The 19751-nt window shown below is 39.0% G+C and overlaps 1 protein-coding gene across 24 annotated transcripts in view; it reads right to left on the bottom strand.

Moving 5' to 3' along the window:
• The window catches only part of GLIS3 (GLIS family zinc finger 3), a 674383-nt gene that overhangs the window by 592188 nt on the left and 62444 nt on the right, over window positions 1-19751 (bottom strand). For 3 of the 24 annotated variants that reach the window (XM_084986259.1, XM_084986334.1, XM_084986421.1), the window contains one exon: window positions 1934-2139. The exons of 20 other annotated variants lie outside the window; for them this stretch is intronic. The gene's annotated coding sequence lies outside the window, so the exon portion shown is untranslated. Of the gene's footprint in view, window positions 1-1933; window positions 2140-19751 lie in introns of those variants that run through there. One more of the 24 variants, XM_084986329.1, reaches the window with a different exon arrangement.

Here is a 19751-nt window from a genome sequence, read left to right as displayed (position 1 = left end):
ACTATTCTTCCAGAATCACTTCTATTGTATTCCCCAAACACTGGAGCTTAATTTTCCCCCCTAGGGCCGTGCATGTGGCCTATAAAATTTCCCTGGCTAGGGGTTGAATTGGAGCTTCAGCTGCTGGCCTACACCACAGCCACATCAACACAGGATCTGAGCCTTGTCTGCAACCTACACCACAGCTCACAGCAACATCAGAATCTTAATCTGCTGAGGGAGGCTAGGGATCGAACCCGCATCCTCATAGATACTAGTCGAGTTCATTACCACTGAGTCACAACAGGAACTCCCAGAGCTTAATTTTCTTAATGAGGGAGTTTTCTTTACTACAGTAATCCACTTTGGGGTATTTGACAGAAATAAAATAATACAGTATGTAGAAAAATGTTTAATGTGACACTATTTATAGGATCAAATTTTAAAAGTAAAATAGTCTTTTCATTATTTTGCTTTTTATTAAGGGCAAATATTTCTTTTAAGATTTGGAAAGGAAAGTTGATGTAGAACATGGATTGTTTTAATCATGAAGATAGCAGGAGTAATCAGAAGGAAAAAACATTTCAAGATGACATTATGACCCAGTGGACTACTTATTATTTATTGTCTAACTTGTCCATTCATAATAAGCTAATATATAACAGAATTGGCATCAGGAAATACCTGATACCATGCAAGTCTTTATTTTCCTTTGGACGAAGAAGAAGTTTCTTTGGTCAATAATTCAAAACCTCAGGAAACAAGTTTAAAAACCAAATTGTCATATATACTACCAGCTCCCAGCACATTTATGTTTTGAATGGATTCAGGTCAGGCTGGCAGAGATTTATTGAGCAACTATTATGTGTCAGCAGGGTGCTAGAAAGATACAGGACAATGAAATGAACCACAGGTGGCTCAGCTCTTAAAATTGGGTGGAGATAGGGAGGGTGGCAGATACATAGGTGAGGAGGATAATGCTGGTAATGATGACTTTTGGTGTGATATACTTTTATGGAGAGAATAGCATCATTGGTGGTGACTGAGCTGCAGGAATAAAGGTTATGGGGATACATGGATGAGCCTGCGAACATTTGGTATTATGGTAGGAAGTGCAAGGAGAGAGAGAATAGATGCAACTCTGAGCTGCTATGCTGACTCTGGCTTTGTAGTGGAGCTAGTCTACCTAAAGATATGATTTTCTCTGACATCATTTAACAATCTGGGTACAGAAGGAAAGCCACATTGCAAATCTCAAGATTGAGTTTTGCCTGGTGATTGTGTCAAAAAGCCAGGCTGCAGAAGAATTAAAATACTGAGTGAATTAAAATATTGTAGCTTAGGTCATCAACCATGTGCACTCAGTCAAGAAAGGAAAAAATTAAGGCTAGATTGAAGGGGCATGACTGGAATAAATGGCTAAGATTTAGCGAGTAGAGGACCCTAGGAGGCTGAAGAAAGAGAGTTTTAAGGAGGGGGGTACATGTTATTGGGAAGGATTGGGGCTATGGTCAAAGAGTGGTTACTCAGGATTTCTGATGTGGAATGGGTCCAAGCCATAGATGGAAATAGCTCCAGTAGAGTGGGGTGTAAACTGGAGTTGGGGCTAAGAAACTGAGCCTCAGGTGTTGGATGGCTGATCCACATGAGCATTTGAATATGAGCATGGAATATCATTAGGTAATAGGAAGGGGTAGAGAAGAATGGAGCCACGGGGTCGGTAAACCTGATAAGAGTGCCCTAGGAGTTGTAGTTTTCAGTGATTAGAAAGGAACAGAAGGTGTAGCCTAGCATTAAAAAAAAAAAAAAGTAGAGACCCTTAAAAAAAGTAGAAATTTTTACTGATTGATGTAGAAGAAGGAGTTTGAAGCAGGCTTGATGTATTAGTTTTCTAAGGCTGCCATACAAAGTACCACAAACAGGGTAGTTTAAAACTATAGAAATATATTCTCACACAGTTTTAGAGGCCAGATGTCCAAAATCCAGGTGTCAGGAAGGTTGGTTCCTTCTGGAGTCTTTGAGGGAGAATCTCATTCTGCTCTCCTAGCTTCTGGTTGCCACTGGCAACTTTTGGCATTTCTTGGTTTGTATAAGCATCACTCCAGTCTCTGTCTCCACCGTGCATGGTGTTCTCTCCTCTTGGGCCTTCACATCATCTTCCTATAAGGACATCAGACTGGTTGGATTCAGGACCCACCCTACTCTGGTATGACCTCATCTAAACTTAACTCATGCAATGACCCCATTTCCAAACAAGGTCACATTCTGAGGTGCTGGAGGTTAGAACTAACAGCTTTTAAGGGGGCATGATTCAACATTTAGACAACTGTAATAAGTCAGTGCTATCACAAGGACAAGATTCATAGGAGAAAAAGTGAACACAACACCTTCGTTGGAGGGGGACATAGCAGCAGCCTGAGATTGGAGCCAACTTTCACTTAAAGAAATAAAGAGGGAAATCAGTGGAGGAGGGGGGTCCAGTGAGCATCAGAGAGAAGCATGGGGCAAAGGAGAGAACCAAGAAGAAAGAGAATAAGACATCAAAGGAGATGGCTGGTCAGAGGGCTTTACTGATGGGGCAATAGCTGAAGAGGCCAGAGACCTCCTTAGGGATTGGCTGTCCTCTGGCCAAAAAAGTAACTCCAGTGTACATATGTGCATGTGGCTGTGTGGAGTCAGGATTTTGCATTGAAGGAGGAAGAGTGTATGAAAGCCAGCTTAGAGTTCCCAGAGGAACTTGCTTTAGAAAGGGGACTAGCCTACGTAAGTATAAAAATATGCCTCTCATGGAGAGGAGAGTTCAGTGGCCAAAACCCCAGGTTTGGCATTGGGTCAACCTGGGATGAGTTGACTTCTCTGCCACTTAACAATCATTAGCTTTTCTGGGTCTCAATTTCCGCCTCTGTAATTGTTTTGGGAATGATGTAAGCTAATGGGTGTATAAGCATTTGGAGCATGGTTTGACACATAGTAAATGCTCTCAGTAAATGGCAGCCATTTTTGTGTCATAAGATCACCTTTTATTTTGCAATAATTGTACAAGGAATGCTCATATACCTTTTATATAAATTAACAAACTTCTTACATTCCTGTTACTCTTCATTTGTTATACGTGTGTCTATCTACACACGTTTCTATTTATATCTCTATTTTTACTTATATCTATTTGTAATTTTCCCTCCCCAAATCATTTCAGAGAAAATTTTGGCACTGTGCCTATTACTAGGTAATTCAGTGTATATTTGTTAAGAATAGAGGTGTCCTCTTAAACCACACTGATTGTCAAAGTCAGGAAGCTTAACCTGATATCAACTATTTATATTCTTTTTTAAAAGACTTTTTTTTTTTTTGTCTTTTTGCTATTTCTTGGGCCGCTCCCGCAGCATATGGAGGTTCCCAGGCTAGGGGTTGAATCGGAGCTGTAGCCACCGGCCTACACCAGAGCCACAGCAACGCGGGATCCGAGCCGTGTCTGCGACCTACACCACAGCTCACGGCAACGCCGGATCGTTAACCCACTGAGCAAGGGCAGGGACCGAACCCGCAACCTCATGGTTCCTAGTCGGATTCGTTAACCACTGCGCCACGACGGGAACTCCTAAAAGACTTTTTTAAGAGCAGTTTTAGGTTTACAACAAAATTGAGAGGAAGGTACAGAGATTTCCCATATACCCCCAGTTCCACACATGCATTGTCTTCCCCATTATCAACATAACTTGCCAGAATGGTACATTATTTTTACCAAGGATTATTGACACACCATAATCACCCAAAGTTTATAGTTTAACTTAGAGTTCACGTTGTCATTCTGTGGTTTTGGCAAATGTGTAATGATGTATATCCATCATTATCATATAGAATATTTTCATTGCCCTAAAAACCCTGTGTTCTGGCTATTCATGTCTCCTTACCTCCACTCCTGGAAACCACTGATCTTATATTGTCTCTATGGTTTTACCCCTGCCAGAACATCATATAGTTGGAATCACACAGCATGGAGCCTTTTTAAATTATCTTCTTTTACTTGCGAATATGCATTTAAGGTTCCTCCATGTCCTTTCATGACTTGAGTTCATTAATTTTTAGCACTGAATCCATCTTCTGGATGTACCAGAATTTATCCATTCACCTACTGAAGGACATCTTGGTAGCTTCCAAATTTTGGCAATTATGAGTAAAGCTTCTATAAACATCCTTTTGCAGATTTTCGTGTAGGCCTAAGTTTTCAGCTCTTTTGGGTAGAGACAGAGAAGCATGACTACTGGATTGTATGGTGATTTTTATAAAGCAAACAAACAAAAAACCACCATCTGCTTCCCAAAGTGGCTTATCATTTTGTATTCCCAGCAATGTAGGAGAGTTCCTGTTGTTCCACATCCTCACCAGCATTGGTGCTGTCAGTGTTCTGAATTTTGGCCATTCTAATAGGTATGTGGTACTATCTCTTAATTTGCATTTCCCTGATGATGTATAATGTGGAATACCTTCCATATTAATTTTTCATCAATTGTCTAATAATATCTTTTCTAACTGGTTTTTCCCAGTCCAGGATCTAAAGTGTTAGTTTAGTTTTCCCCAGACTAACACATTGCATTAGTTTTCATGTTTCTTTATTCCTATTTAATCTGAAACAGTTTCTTAGCCTTTCTTTGTATTATTTGGCCTTGATATTTATGAAAAGGACAAGCCATTTATTTTGTAGAATATTCTATAGGTTGAATTTTACTGATGTTTCCTCATGATTAAATTCTGGTTATTCATTTTAGTCAGAAAAATTGAATAAGTAATGTGTCCTTTTTGGCATATCATATCAGGAGACATATGATAGTTTGTGATTAATTTTGATCACTTAATTAGTAGGAGATAATTTTTTATTTTATTGTTGTTAAAAATATAAGAGGGGCTCTGTTTTAGTATGATTCTATTTTTACTGCCAGTAAACATCAGTATCTTTCCTGTGATTTTCATGGATCATTATCCAAAACTGGAACAGAAAATGGTCCTTCTGGGTGAATCAAAAGGAGTTAGAACTTGGACTTGCTAAACCTGGTTCCATTACAAGCCCAATTCCAATAAAATTGTTCTCCATTTAAAAAAAAAAAGTCTTCCATACTCTGTTTATTTTTTTACTTAATTTATTTCTGAATTTATTGTAATTGCTTTGGTCTCCTCTTCCTGACAATTTAGGATCCTTCTCAGGGAATGCATAAAGCATAAAACAGTTTGAGATGAGCTTTGGGACTTTCATATATTTATTTTAGGAGAACTCAATTCAATAATCGTCATTGTTATTATTGTTATTATTGCTAATATTATTATCTCAGAGCCCCTAACTCAAGAACCTAAGGAGTGAGTGATCAGGGCTATTTTGAGCCTTCAGTCTGTCAGAGGACATGGAGTTAAGCCCAGGGATCTGTGCTTCAAATATTGAAGAATTCTTTATGGTCATTCTTTGAACAACAAGCAAAGGAAAACCATAACTTTGAAGCTTTAATTCCGTGGAGCTGTGTACCATTGAGTAGATGGAAGGAAGAAGACTTCCCTTTAATTCAGATGAAATACATGTGGGAAATTATTCATATCCATTCAGAAGGTCAGCTTTATATCTCATGCCAAAGTTTTCCAGAAAAGGTAGTCCACTGAATTCATTTGATTTTCCTGATTTTGCATATCTCACTCTACATTTGTTTTTATAGAGTACTGACACAAGCACACTACTCATTTACCACTAATGAGTAAAGATTATAACTCATATAGCTCTCACTGTATTACAGCAATAGCAAAACACTGCCAAATATAGCCATGTCTAACTATTATGAATATCTTTAAGCTTGAGGACCATAGTCGCAATAGCTAGCACTATAATTAGCTGTTTAATCAGACTGGCTTGGGAAAACACACTGAGTACTATTATTGCACTGAATATCCAGTGGATGACTAATTGCTAATTTAAAATTTCAGAACCATGACTCTGTAGAATGTCTATAATAGTGTAAAATTATTTGCAATTATTCATTAAAATTAAAATGGACGTCTATTTCAAGTCTCTGACCCACTAAAGGTTAATGTTGAGGGTTTTATGCAGACCATATTCATAAATATATAAATTGTGCCCATGAATTTAAATCCTAGTAAATCAAGTTTATTAAACTCCAATCACATTCTCTTCCTTAAAAGGCAGTGTTTTACAAGTAGAATATAAATGTTTTCATTAACTGGTGATTATATGGCTTCCAAAATAAGGTGAGTTGCACATGTAGTCTGATTATTTGTTGAGGTACTGATATGATTTTCTGTTTCCCCCTACGCATGCATTATAATATTTATGTGTGAACATATGCCTGTTACAAAGATTTCAATCTGCTTTCCTTCTTATGCCTCAGGCTCAAAAGGCAGCCTGAGGTATGTGGTGGTGTCCTCTACCCACACAGCTTTGATGCTCTATCCAAAGGGAAAGGATCCCTACACAATTCATGGGTCACTTTGGTACTGGTGCCTTGGGAGGTGACACCTCTCCTAAAAGGGGCTGAGCCCACTCCACACTGGTCCTTGGAGAGGCTTATATGGATACCTTACCAGGGATTGCTACTCTTTTCCAACAGGCTCTTGCACCAGAATGGCTAAATTCCAGATGAGGTGATGGCCTTCCTATCTAAATTTCCCTACAATTTCAAACTGGTGAAATATGCTTATCCTTCCTGTTGAGGGAGGCGTTTAAGCCTAGAAGCCATTGAATTATTTGCAGGTCATTTGTAATAGGAAGATCCATAGAGATATTTACTTACTCTGCTACCACAAGACTTGTGAGGACATGAAATTGAAAACGAGCTAGTTTTCTTTGTCATGTGAGCTTCATCTCTACTGTACCTTCACCTCTGCAAAAAATGATGGTGCTTTGTAAAGTAGGGATGAGGTTCTTAATCATCAAAAACTTGATAGAAGGAAATTTTACAATTCCTAAGATCCTATCTCAATTGTTAATACTCCTCATAGCCAGGAAGTTTTCACTGATTTTTAACCCAGAGTTTCTCAACCTCTGTAATATTGACATTTTGGACTGGGTAATTCTTTGCTGTGGGCCCTCTCCTGTGCATTGTAGGATATCTAGCAGTTCCCCAGGCCTTTACTCAGTAGATGCCAGTAGTACATTCCCAGTTGAAACATCCAACAGTGTCTCCAGACACTGCCAGATGTTCTCTGGGAAAGAGAACTACTGATCTAACTGGAATTTATTCTTTTACAATCTAATGTCATGTTTTTGTTATTGTTTTTATTTACTGTAGAGATAGAGATTAATTGGCCATCATTTTCTATTGAATAATATTAAAGGAAACCATTTTTATTATTAAAGGAAACCATTTTCCAAGCAGATACAAAGATTTCATCATCCTCTGACTGGATCTCGCTATTTTTAAGTGAATGACAGTGTAAGATTGGCCTGATTATTTTAAATCTTATTCACAAGATTCCTAGTTTCCTTTTCCCCCCATTTTTTCATTATTTTCATAGGCAAGAGTATCAAAGACAGGTTTCTAGCTGGCTTTCCATTTTGAAGTCAGTGATTCTTAACCATTTTTAATATGCCCATTTGATGAGCAGTTTGCTGGAAGATAGGCAGCCTTTCCATAGAAAGATATGCATATGCACATACATATAATTTTTGCACATAATTTTATGGAATTCTAAATCACAACTTCTCCAAGCTCCTTCCTAGATCCCAGTTTAAGAGTGTCTATTTTGGAGTTCCCGTCGTGGCACAGTGGAAATGAATTGGACTAGGAACCATGAGGTTGCAGGTTCAATCCCTGGCCTTGCTCAGTGGGTCAAGGATCCAGCGTTGCTGTGAGCTGCGGTGTAAGTCGAAGACGCGGCTTGGATCTGGCGTTGCTATGGTTGTGGTGTAGGCTGGCAGCTATAGCTCCAATTAGACCCCTAGCCTGGGAACCTCCATATGCCATGAGTGCAGCCCTAAAAAGACAAAAAAAAAAAATCTATATTTTAAAGTGCCAGTTCCTGCAGTTAAGGTTTTGTGAGGTTATGAAATGAAGCAAGCCTGACTATGGCTGATAAAGTTTGATCATCACAATGGCTTTGCTCTTTTCTAGGTAAACACTCCAGGAACTGTTAACCTTTTCCCAGACATCCTATTCTTATCTCCCTTGTCATTGTGGCCTCTGTGTTTTTACTAACCCATTATTGCTCTTTGCTTTAATTACTGATTTTTGATAGCAGAAGAGTCATATTACTTGACAATAGAAGATGGGATGTGTCCCACCCTCGCTTCTGCCTACCCACCACCCAGCAGCTGCTGAAGAGAACATAGCAGGGCTCTTTGAGGCTAGTATAACCCTGCTATGAGCTGTCCCCCTTACCCACCTCTTCAAGTCCTCTCCCCCCTGCAAAGAAAGAATGCACATGCACAAAAACATTGCTGAGAAGTCCAAAAGATTTCTTGGAAGGTAAGAATGAAAATGAGTATATTGTTCAGCAGAGAACTTCTAAATATCTGTAGAGCTGCTTCTCAAATGTGGGTCTCTATTTCCCTAGTTCCCCCACTCAACCTCTGCTCTTTCTGCCCCCACCCCATACAGAGTAATTATTCTCTGTCCTTAAACCCGGATGCCCCACTCATCTTGGTGCACAGACGAAAAGGCCTCGAAGTTAATCGGACCCCCCCTTACCCCTTGAGAAGGCAGTTTAAGATCATAAATAATTATTTCAGCATGTACCTCGGTGAGTCACTTGTCCTCACCCCAAGCCCCAGTAATTTATCAGAGCATTTTTTCCCAAATACATAGAATATTCTTTCCCCCAAAAGTTCTCATGTTTTCTACTAAGAGGCTAATAGTTTTTCCATATCATTACATCAGTAAGAGATGGCATTAATGGTTATTTTGTACATGCTTGGTACTCAAAGTGTGCTCCTCAGATCAGCAACATTCCTGTTACCTGGGAATTTGTTATAAATGCAAAATCTCAGGTTCCACTCTATTTTTCTGAATCCTTCTCTGCATTTTAACAGGATTTCCAGGTCATTTGTGTGCACACTGAGGTGCCCTCCACCATCATCTTCACATCCTTACCACCAAAGCTAGAGTTGCTTTGGGGTTCTGGAGCACACTGCCTCCTTCTTCCTCCATCCCAAGCCAGACTGAAGAGTAGTTCCATCTAAGGGACAGATCAGCAGATTTCCTTTAGCTAAAAGTGGCTTCTCAGCCACCCATCTGCCACTCCATGCCACACTCTATACCATCCTCTGGATTCTGAAGTGATTGTTCAGGTTCTTAGATTTCTTTGATCATCTTCTGTTCCCTCCTTCAAATAGCTCATACTTTTAGCGGGGATGGGGAGGAGGGTGTGTGCAAAATCAGACATTTTACATTAATCTGCATGTACAGATGAGGAAACGAAGGCTCAGGAAGATCATATAACTCATCCCAGTTCTCATAGATGGTCAGGAGGCAAAGGCAGGATCAAGTCCTGGTCTGTCCTTTGTACCATGCTGACATTCCTTTTATAACCACAGTGCCAATCCCAGTCTGTCCTTTGTACCATGCTGACATTCTTTTATAACCACAATGCCAAGTATGATTAGTTACTGGACATTTGCTGTATATATATATATATATATATATATGAAATTCTTTTTCTCAAGATCTTGTCCCTTTGCTTAAGCACCACACATTTGGAGGCTATCACTGACACATAAATTGGTTATACACTGTGATATATGATACTGTGGTACTAAGTGTAGGGTGCTAGGAGCACCCATAGGAGGGACATCTAATTCAGCATTGGCTATGAGGTTAAATTTACTTTAAAGCATGAAATTCTAGCCGAAACTGCAGGAAAACGTGGGGAGAATATTTGAGCAGTGAAACAGTGTGACAGAGAGGCAAGAGATCAACGTGGCCACTTCAGGAAACAGAGAGGAATATGATATGGCTGGAGCAGGATGGGGAGGCTGGATTGGGTTGGGCAGGGGCAGGTAATGGGATGAGAAAAGGCCCAGAGGGAAGCAGAATTCTGGTTATGAAGAACCTTAGAAGCCACATAAAGTGTTTGAAGAAAAGGAATGCCATTGAAGTTTTTAAGCTCAGGAGGGACATGATCCTCCCTCCATCTTTATGTTTTAGAAAAGATGGCTCTTTTGTGGGATGATAGATTTAAGGGAGGACATGAGAAAAATGATGAAGTTGGGTTAGAAGGCAGTTGAAATAATATGGATGAGTGATGATAGTGACCTGGATTAGGATAAGAGTGGAAGAATAGAGACACAAAGGGTAGAGCTATTTAGAAAGTAAACTTCAGGAGGGCTTGGTTGATAAAATGTGAGTGTGACAGAAATAGAGACATCAGGATAATGTCCTCCATTTTTGGCTAAGGCAAGGGTGTAGATGTTAGTACCACATATTTGAGTATGTTATCAAAAATACTCCTACAAAATTATCTCCTAAGTAATATTACTACCACCTTATTTGCTAATATACTTATGGCTGAATTTGCTCTTGTGATAGTTGCAGGAAGTCTTCTCAAGTCATTTATTGTAGGTGAACTTGCTTACCTGTATAATTGGATCATGATGGAGCATCCACAGTGAGAATTATTGTCACAGTATCATGTCATAAAAACCATTAAGGAAAACATTGAAGAGTCTAGTCATCAAAATTCTGCTTCTAACTGTAAACAGTCATTTGGTTGGTGAGTTATTAAACATAGGTTAAGACAAGAGAGAAACAAATAATGAACTACAAACCACAGATATGAAAAAGGTAACATAAAAATTGTCCAAAAAATAATATTGGCCAATAATAGGGAAAGCAGACCTAGAAGCCTGTATAAGAGCATGGTTATGGGCTAGTTCTAATTTCAAGCCTGACTATTGAAAAGTCCACCATCACCAAATGCCTATAAATGATTCTCAGAGTCTTTTTTGACAGTACATGTAAAGGCAGGAGTAATTCTTTGAAAATTCCATGTATTTTAAATCTGAAGGACTAGATTATATAGAAATTAAATTTTTTTCATGTATCAAGAGAAAGCTAGAACAACAGAAAAGCTTTTTCTCCTTAGCATAGAGATGGTGGAAAAAGGCAATCTTATTTTTTTGGTTATAGTTGTAGGCCAAAATTTAAAAATGAATATGAAAATAATATTAGGATTCCAGTTTGTGTAAGGATTTTATGCATATTTTGAAACTGTGAGAAACGTCAAGATTTCATGTTAATCAGTTACAATTTTGAATTAGTTGTATGTTTGCTTTGGTCCACAACAAAGTCATTTTAATTGGCATGTATCCTCCTTTGCCTTGCATCAAAGGATTAGAAATATTGGCATTAAACTCACTGTTTTGGGATCAGGGAATGTTGTCCAGGATAATAACCTTCCACTGCTCCATATCACTTTTACTCACTTGGGAAATTTTGTTCCTGTTTAACTGCCAGCAAAACTTCTGAGCAAACACAGAATTTTTTATCTTATTGCGAAAATGGATCTTAAGCTGATCAAGATTCTTTCTTTTGATTTTGGCCACCAGGAATGTCAGTGCAGACTTTTGTGGACCAGCTTTAATCATTACGTGAAACATAATTCTCATGAACCCTTGCAGTTTTTTTTTTTTTAAGTGTGTAGGAATCTAATGTGTACATGTATGTGTAACTGGGTCACCATTCTGTACAATAGGAAAAAAAAATTGTATTGGGGAAATAACTATTAAAAAATAGACAAAAAAACCAAAAAGGGAGATAAATTCCTTGTTTATAGTCCTTAGACTATAAATTGTAAGAACCAAAACAAGTATACAAAATTTAATGATGAAACTAATATAACTCATCTTAGTAGCATTAGTAAGCCTGAAGGAAAAAGCCATAATGTCAAAATTGATCACCACTCACAGTGTTCTCTTGAACCCTGTGCCTGTTATTATGGTGTGTGGTGTGATGACTTAATTCTCTCACTCCTTTTCTTCATTTAAATTACTGTTAAACTTTTATATGGTGTGTTGTAATGACATCTGGGCTTCATTTGGTGCAAACATACCATTTAAATTTTAGGTCTATCTCTATGGTTTTCTCATTATTCCCCATGACCATCCAACTGTAAACATAAACACAATCCCAAGGATGAAAATCTCGTGGCAGTACTGAGTGGTCATATAGATGACCTAGAATGTTCTTATGTATTTTTTAAACTACCATAAAAATCAATTTGCAAAAACTATTAAAACTAAATAGAAAATTAACTTTCCCTGAGAATGTACCAGGTATCTTCCAGTTGTGAACCACTGATTTAGGGGTTAGTGACTCATCAGTTTTCCTTTTGGTCCCATCTTTCCATTCTATTTTTATTTTTTACATTATTTTTAGAAAATTCATAGTTTTGATTCATGGTGTTACATGCTCTATGATAAACTACATAAACTTCCCTTGAAGTAGAATAGAATAAAAACCCAAAGCTCATGCTCCCAGAGAAATAACCTGTAGACTGTTGGCTTAAAACACTATCAGCCACAGTTTTGTGCTGAATTTTTTGCTTTTTTAATTTGCTTTTTTGGGTTTTGTTTTGTTTTGTTTTGTTTGTTTTTTGTCTTTTTGCCTTTTCTAGGGCCGCTCCCACAGCATATGGAGGTTCCCAGGCTAGGGATTGAATCAGAGCTGCAGCCGCCGGCCTTTACCACAGCCCACAGCAACGCTGGACCCTTAACCCACTGAGCAAGGCCAGGGTTCAAACCCCAAACCTCATGGTTCCTAGTCGGGTTCGTTAACCACTGCGCCATGGCAGGAACTACTGCTTTTTTAACTTGTGATACTTTTCTCCTATGAGCTTTCAGTGGGCATTCTCAAAATCCTAGAAAGCTATTGAAATTTTTAAAAATTTTCTATTAAAAATGACATTTAATATCTTGGCTCATTTATGGACCTAACTACTATAGATAAAATATGTTGGCCTAATACCAAAGGAGCTTTTCTCCCTCTTTTTTTTTTTTTTTGTCTTTGTGTTTGTCTTTTTAGGGCTGCACCCAGGGCATATGGAGGTTCCCAGGCTAGGGGTCCAAATGGAGCTACAGCTGCCAGCTACGCCACAGCCACAGCAATGCCAGATCTGAGCCGTGTCTGCGACCTACACCACAGCTCATGGCAACGCCGAATCCTTAACCCACTGAGCGAGGCCAGGGATCGGACTCGCAACTTCATGGTTCCTAGACGGATTCGTTTCCACTGCGCCACGACGGGAACTCCCTCGAAGGAGCTTTAAACATAGAAAATACTTATATCAAGAGATGATACAAAGCCTTAATATAAGTATCAAAAAAGAAGGTGGTCAAGTCCTTAATAGCACCCCTATCCTTAGTGACTTTCTGAGAATATCTTGCTCATCCTATCACCTGCACAGCACAGTTGCTGACCTACAGGTTAGGTGGTTCTCTTATTTTTTGGGAGAGGAAGGGCATGCCCACAGCATGTGGAAGTTCTGGAATCAGGAATTGAACCCATGCCACAGCTGCAGCCTGAGCCACAGCACTGACAACTCCAGGTTACAGTGAGCTACCCAGGGAGCTCCAGCTCTTCTAAGAAGCACACCTATTAGGGGCTAGCAAGGTGGAATGCTTATCCTGTTACGACAACTTGATAATGTGAAAGTGAGTTGTGGGCATTAGACAGTATGGCTTTTGGGGAGCATAAAAATTATAATCAAAGTTTTTTTAGGGGAGAAAACCTACACAATACTGGCACCTAAGTTCAGACCACACAGCTGAACAATTCAGGGGCCTTAAAAGGAGCGAAATCAGTAATTCTGAACTAGAGAGTAGCCCTGCATATTTAAATGCAACCTAAGAGACAGCCTAGTTTTCTATATAGAGGATACAATTCCTATCACTCTATGCATTTATATCTCTTTCTATTCTCTCACTAGACGTAGGGACATGAATTCAGGATTTATTCACTTTTATATCCCCAGAACTTGCCATGGAATTTGGTATTTAGTGGGTGATTATTTATTTATAATACTTACATACTGATAACTATAGAAAAACACAAGTGTGGTAGGAACTGGCTGGCTATTCATCAAGCCCTTTTTCCTTTCCTCCTGGGCCCACAAGTGGTCTGTATTTCCAAGACTCCCTAGGAGGTAGGTCTAGCCATATGACTGAGCTGACCAGTAAATTATGGCCAAAAATGGATGTGTCACTTGCAGGCCCAGCCCATAGAACTTACCATTATGATACACTACTATCTTTCTTTTTCCTCCTATTTGCCTCTGGATGTTAGTACCCAGAGTTACCTTGGAAAACATTGTCAAAGGTGGCACAGTCTATGTCAGCTTGGACCCATGAATGAGCCTCTCTTGCCAGTCCCTTGCTGCCAGTTAGACATGAGTAAGAAATAAAGTTGTTTTGTTAAGACACTGATGGTTAGGGTATATTTGTTTCAGCAGCTAGCACTATCCTAACTAATACAACACACTAGATAGATAATGCTCTACTAACATTATTAAAGGAAAGGTATCAAACAAAATGCTAGGTGTGATATTTAGAGTCAGTCCTAGGCTTAAGATCTGGATATGACAACCACTCACTCAGAGACATTGGGTGTAGCACCCTGATCCCAAATCAGGGTTATTGAGAAGATGAAATGAGATCTCTCATGGCTATACTCTAGCATCATGCCTAGCACACCGAATCACACTGTTCATGACTGTATGGCTGTGGGAAGTGCAGTCCTCTCTTTTTGATTGACTCCTTCTTGGTCTCTTCCACTCTCATGGTGTCATACTTAATCCCTTTTCTAATCAAGAAAGGAGTTTGAATCAGATCTGGGCGTACCTTCTGATACTGTGCATTTTGAACTCTAATAATTTTACAGCTATGTATGTATTATCTCAAAGGCTATGTAAGTTACAGATTCCACCTTTCAAGAAACATACTTTTCAATATGTGCTGTTGTGGACAGTTGTTAGTTTATCAAACTCATCAGTGTGCAAACAAATTTCTGTAAAGAACCCAGATTTGACTCTGAGATAGGAAGGAACCCTATCATCCTAAACAGTGCCACCCAGACGTAGCCTGCCCTTAAATGGGGGAGTGGACTCCATGTCCCTGGGTCTTTTTTTTAAATTTTTTTAATAGTTATTTCCCCAATAAATTTTTTTTTACTACTGTACAGCATGGTGACCCAGTTACACATATATGTATACATTCTATTTTTGCACATTATCATCCCCCATCATAAGTGTCTAGACATAGGTCCCAGTGCTTACACAGCAGGATCTCATTGCTAATCCATTCCAAAGGCAATAGTTTGTATCTATTAACCCCAAGCTCCCCAACCACCCCACTCCTTCCCCTCCCCCTTGGCAACCACAAGTCTATTCTCCAAGTCCATGATTTTCTTTTCTGTGGAAAGGTTCCTTTGTGCCATACATTAGATTCCAGATATAAGCGATATATGGTATCTGTCTTTCTCTTTATGACTTACTTCACTCAGGATGAGAGTCTCTAGTTCCATCCATGTTGTTGCAGATGGCATTATTTCTTTCTTTTTATGGCTGAGTAGTATTCCATTGTGTATATATACCACATCTTCCTAATCCAATCGTCTGTCGATGGACATTTGGGTTGTTACCATGTCTTGGCTATTGTGAATAGTGCTGCAATGAACATGTGGGTGCATAGGTCTTTTTTAAGGATAGTTTTGTCCGGATATATGTCCAAGAGTCGGATTGCTGGGTCATATGGTAGTTCTATGTATAGATTCCTAAGGTACCTCCATACTGATCTCCAGAGTGGTTGTACCAGCTTACATTCCCACCAACAGTGCAGGAGGGTTCCCTTTTCTCCACACCCCCTCCAGCATTTATTAATTGTGGACATATTAATGATGGCCATTCTGACAGGTGTGACATGGTATCTCGTGGTAGTTTTGATTTGCATTTCTCTTATAATCAGGGATGTTGAGCATTTTTTCATGTGTTTGTTGACCATCTGCACATCTTCCTTGGAAAAATGTCTATTCCGGTCTTTTGCCCATTTTTCCATTGGGTTGTTGGCTTCTTTGCTGTTGAGTTGTGTAAATTGCTTATATATTCTAGAGATTAAGCCCTTGTCAGTTGCATCATTTGAAACTATTTTCTCCCATTCTCTAAGTTGACTCTTTTTTTTTGTTTTGGTTTCCTTTGCTGTGCAAAAGTTTGTCAGTTTGATTAGGTCCCATTGGTTTATTTTTGCTCTTATTTCTGTTGCTTTGGGAGACTGACCTGAGAAAACATTTGTAAGGTTGGTGTCAGAGAATGTTTTGCCTATGTTCTCTTCCAGGCGTTTGATGGTGTCTTGTCTTATATTTAAGTCTTTCAACTATTTTGAGTTTATTTTGGTGCATGGTGTGAGGGTGTGTTCTAGTTTCATTGATTTGCATGCAGCTGTCCAGGTTTCCCAGCAATGCTTGCTGAAAAGAGTGTCTTTTTCCCATTTTATGTTCTTGCCTCCTTTATCAAAGATTAATTGATCATAGGTGTCTGGGTTTCTTCTGGGTTCTCTATTCTGTACCATTGGTCTGTATGTCTGTTTTGGTATCAGTACCACACTGTCTTAATGACTGTGGCTTTGTAATATTGCCTGAAGTCTGAGAGAGTTATGCCTCCTGCTTGGTTTTTGTTCTTCAGAATTGTTTTGGCAATTCTGGGTCTTGTCCCTGGGTCTTATACCAGAGAGGGAATATTTTCAACTACCATTTTAACCATTATGTATAATGCCCCCAAGAGAACACAATTTCATTTTTCAAGTTATTGAGACCCAATAAGATTTAATCCAAATGAAAACTAGGATTTTGCTAAATGAGGTTTTGATTGCCCAAATATGGCTCAACTTTGCCAAATTACAGAATTCTACTCTGCTCAGTTTGTCATCATTTTCATTTATAGACCTGTTGTCAAATGTTTCTTATCTGTAAACATAGAAGCCTTTCCTGAATCAGTGAAAGCCAGAATCTTGCTGTCCTTTAAAGGGAAACACTAAGGCTTATGTACATTTCCTTTGAACTAATTGGAATGTTAAGTTGTCAAAAGCAAGGTGATCTCCAGCCAGGGACACCATATGAGAGAAATACAAAAGGGCAGAATCCAAGATCAAAAGGTTCGAGTGCCCACAATGGCAAGCACAGGTCAGCACAAATCTGAACAGGATGGCAGGGCTGGGCAGATTTTAGATTAGATAATCTAGTGTTAGCAAGATTTCTGGTAAATGAAAGATATGAAAAAACATGTAGAGTCCAGAGGTATTTCTGAGCACTTCAGAGTCCTAGCCTTACCATTTACCCCTTATGTGGTAATGGACAAATTAATTAATTTCCTTGAATTTAGTTGAACGTCAGTTGTCTCATCAGTGATATTAGGGTGGAAAAAATAATCATAGAATGGTTGTAATGGTTAAATAAGATGATACATGTAAAATGCTGATTGATGGTTTGTACCCTGTATGTTTCAGGATTACCTAGTCATTCCTGGGAGTTCCCATCATGGCGCAGCAGAAACAAATCCCACTAGTATCCATGAGGATGTGGGTTCAATCCCTGGCCTCACTTAGTGGTTTGGGGATCCACCATTGTGAGCTGTGGTGTAGGTTGCAGAAGCAGCTCAGACCCTGTGTGGCTATGGCCAGCAGTTGTAGCTCCAATTTGACCCCTAGCCTGTAAACTTCCATATGCCTAGGGTGCAGCCCTAAAAAAAAAAAAAAAAAAAAAAAAAAAAAAAAAAAAAAAAAAAGATTACCTAGTCATTCCTGCTTACTCCCTAGACCTTCAAGAATCTTTCCTGGTTTGTAAGTAAATTTGCAGGAGTTCCTGTTGTGTCTCAGCAGAAAAGAACCCAGCTAGTATCCATGAGGATGTGGTTTCAATCTCTGGCATGAGCTGAGGTGTAGGTTGCAGACACAGCCTGGATCTGGCATTGCCAGGGCTGTGGCCTCAGCCATCAGCTGTAGCTCTGATTCAGCCCCTAGCCTGAGAATTTCCATATGCTGCAGGTACGGCCCTAAAAAGCAAATAAATAAGTTTGCATTTTCAAATGGACCTCCTCATCTAACCAGAAGTCCTCAGGGAATGTAATAGAAGGTGGAAACCTACTGTTTAAGTCAATTTAGGTATCTGTCAAGATCTTTCCACCCTCTGGACTCTCACTGACCAAATCCTGTTTTCCTGTCCTACATCAGTGGTTAAATCATTAACCTGGTTCCATTGGGACCCTTCATTCTCTGAGCATGTAGGTCTTAGCAGAGTAAATATACCTGTAACCACAACATTATTTCTCTAAATGCTCTTCATTATGTATTTGGCTTTTTGTTTGCCAGCCAGTAAACATTCAATGTTGTGCACAAGGTCATAGTTTGCCTCAACCCTTATGCCTTCTAAGCAGATGTGTGTTCTGTCATCAGACACTATGGAAGCATTTTGTTTAGGGCATCTGTTTGAAAATTGCACCTGAACATCATCACTTGGACTTGTTTTGGGGCCAGTTCTCCCTACAGAAAAGTGAAATCAATAACTAAGATCATATTCATGTTTGAAGAACCTGCACATTCTGTAATCTTTCCACTTGGGAACAGGACAAATGTGCCTTACAGCAATGGATTTTAACTTTTTTGGTGTCATGGGTTCTTTTAAAATTCTTAATGAATGAAAACTTTTTATTATCGCCCCAGAATGGGGATGGGGAGGCCGACAACAGCACATATCACATACACAGAACATTTTAAAATGTTGTATTAACTTATCTTTCTCATTATATTTAATTTCATTGGTTAGGCTTCATATCAGAAATTAATACACACTAAAGGGAAAAAGTCAAACATCTCAGAAGGGTATAATATGAAAATAAAATTTCCCTTTGCTAACACCTTTCCCTCAGCCCCACTCCTCAGAAGTAACTGCTATTAATGATTCCTTGTATATACTTCTATTTTAAATTAACACATATATAGGAGTTCCCATTGTGGCACAAATCCGACTAGGAACCATGAGGTTGCGAGTTCAATCCCTGGCCTTGCTCAGTGGGTTAAGGATCCAGCGTTGATGTGAACTGTGGTGTAGGTGGCAGATGAGGCTTGGATCTGGCATTACTGAGGCTGTGGTATAGGCCAGCAGCTGAACCTCCATACGCCACAGGTGCGGCCCTAAAAAAAAAAAAAAAAAGACAAATGGCGTATACATGTAGATATATGTGTTATAGAGGTATATAGATATAGATAGAGGTATAGATATAGATACAGGCAGGCCTGGCTTTGCACAGTAGTGTTGGACCATGAAAATAATTGTGCAAGAGTTCCCTGGGTTAAGGATCCAGTGCTGTAACTGCTGTGGCTCAGGTCACTGTTGTAGTGCAGGTTTGATCCCTGGCCCAGGAAATTCCACATGCCACATACATGGCCAAAAAAAAAAAAAAAAAAAACCCAAAACAAAACCTGTGCGAAATAAAACCATGCAAAGTGATCTTAATAATCATTGGAGGAAATTATAACTATTTCATTATCTTTATACTTTTTAAGCAAAATAGTAATATTAAAAGTCTCACTCTTGGTTATAAATGTAGAGGAAAACAAAAAATAGTGAATCTACAATTTATTTAGAAAAACTGGGACGTAAAGTGCTATATTTCTTTGTAAAAAAATTTTAGCGAGAATCTTTGCCTTCTTTTTATCATATAATTTGATGATGTGGAGAGAGTGTCTTTTTTATGCCTTGGCAAATTGTCATATCCCTTTTTAAATCTGGATCAATTTCTAA

The sequence above is a fragment of the Sus scrofa genome, chromosome 1 (genome assembly GCF_054392235.1).
Source record: "Sus scrofa isolate SSC_HxYL_T2T_F1_AM1 chromosome 1, Sscrofa_HxYL_maternal_Yorkshire_Landrace_v2.0, whole genome shotgun sequence".
NCBI classification, from domain to species: Eukaryota; Metazoa; Chordata; class Mammalia; order Artiodactyla; family Suidae; genus Sus; species Sus scrofa.
Note: the sequence above shows the minus strand (reverse complement) of the source record. Positions and strands in the feature narration are given on the sequence as shown.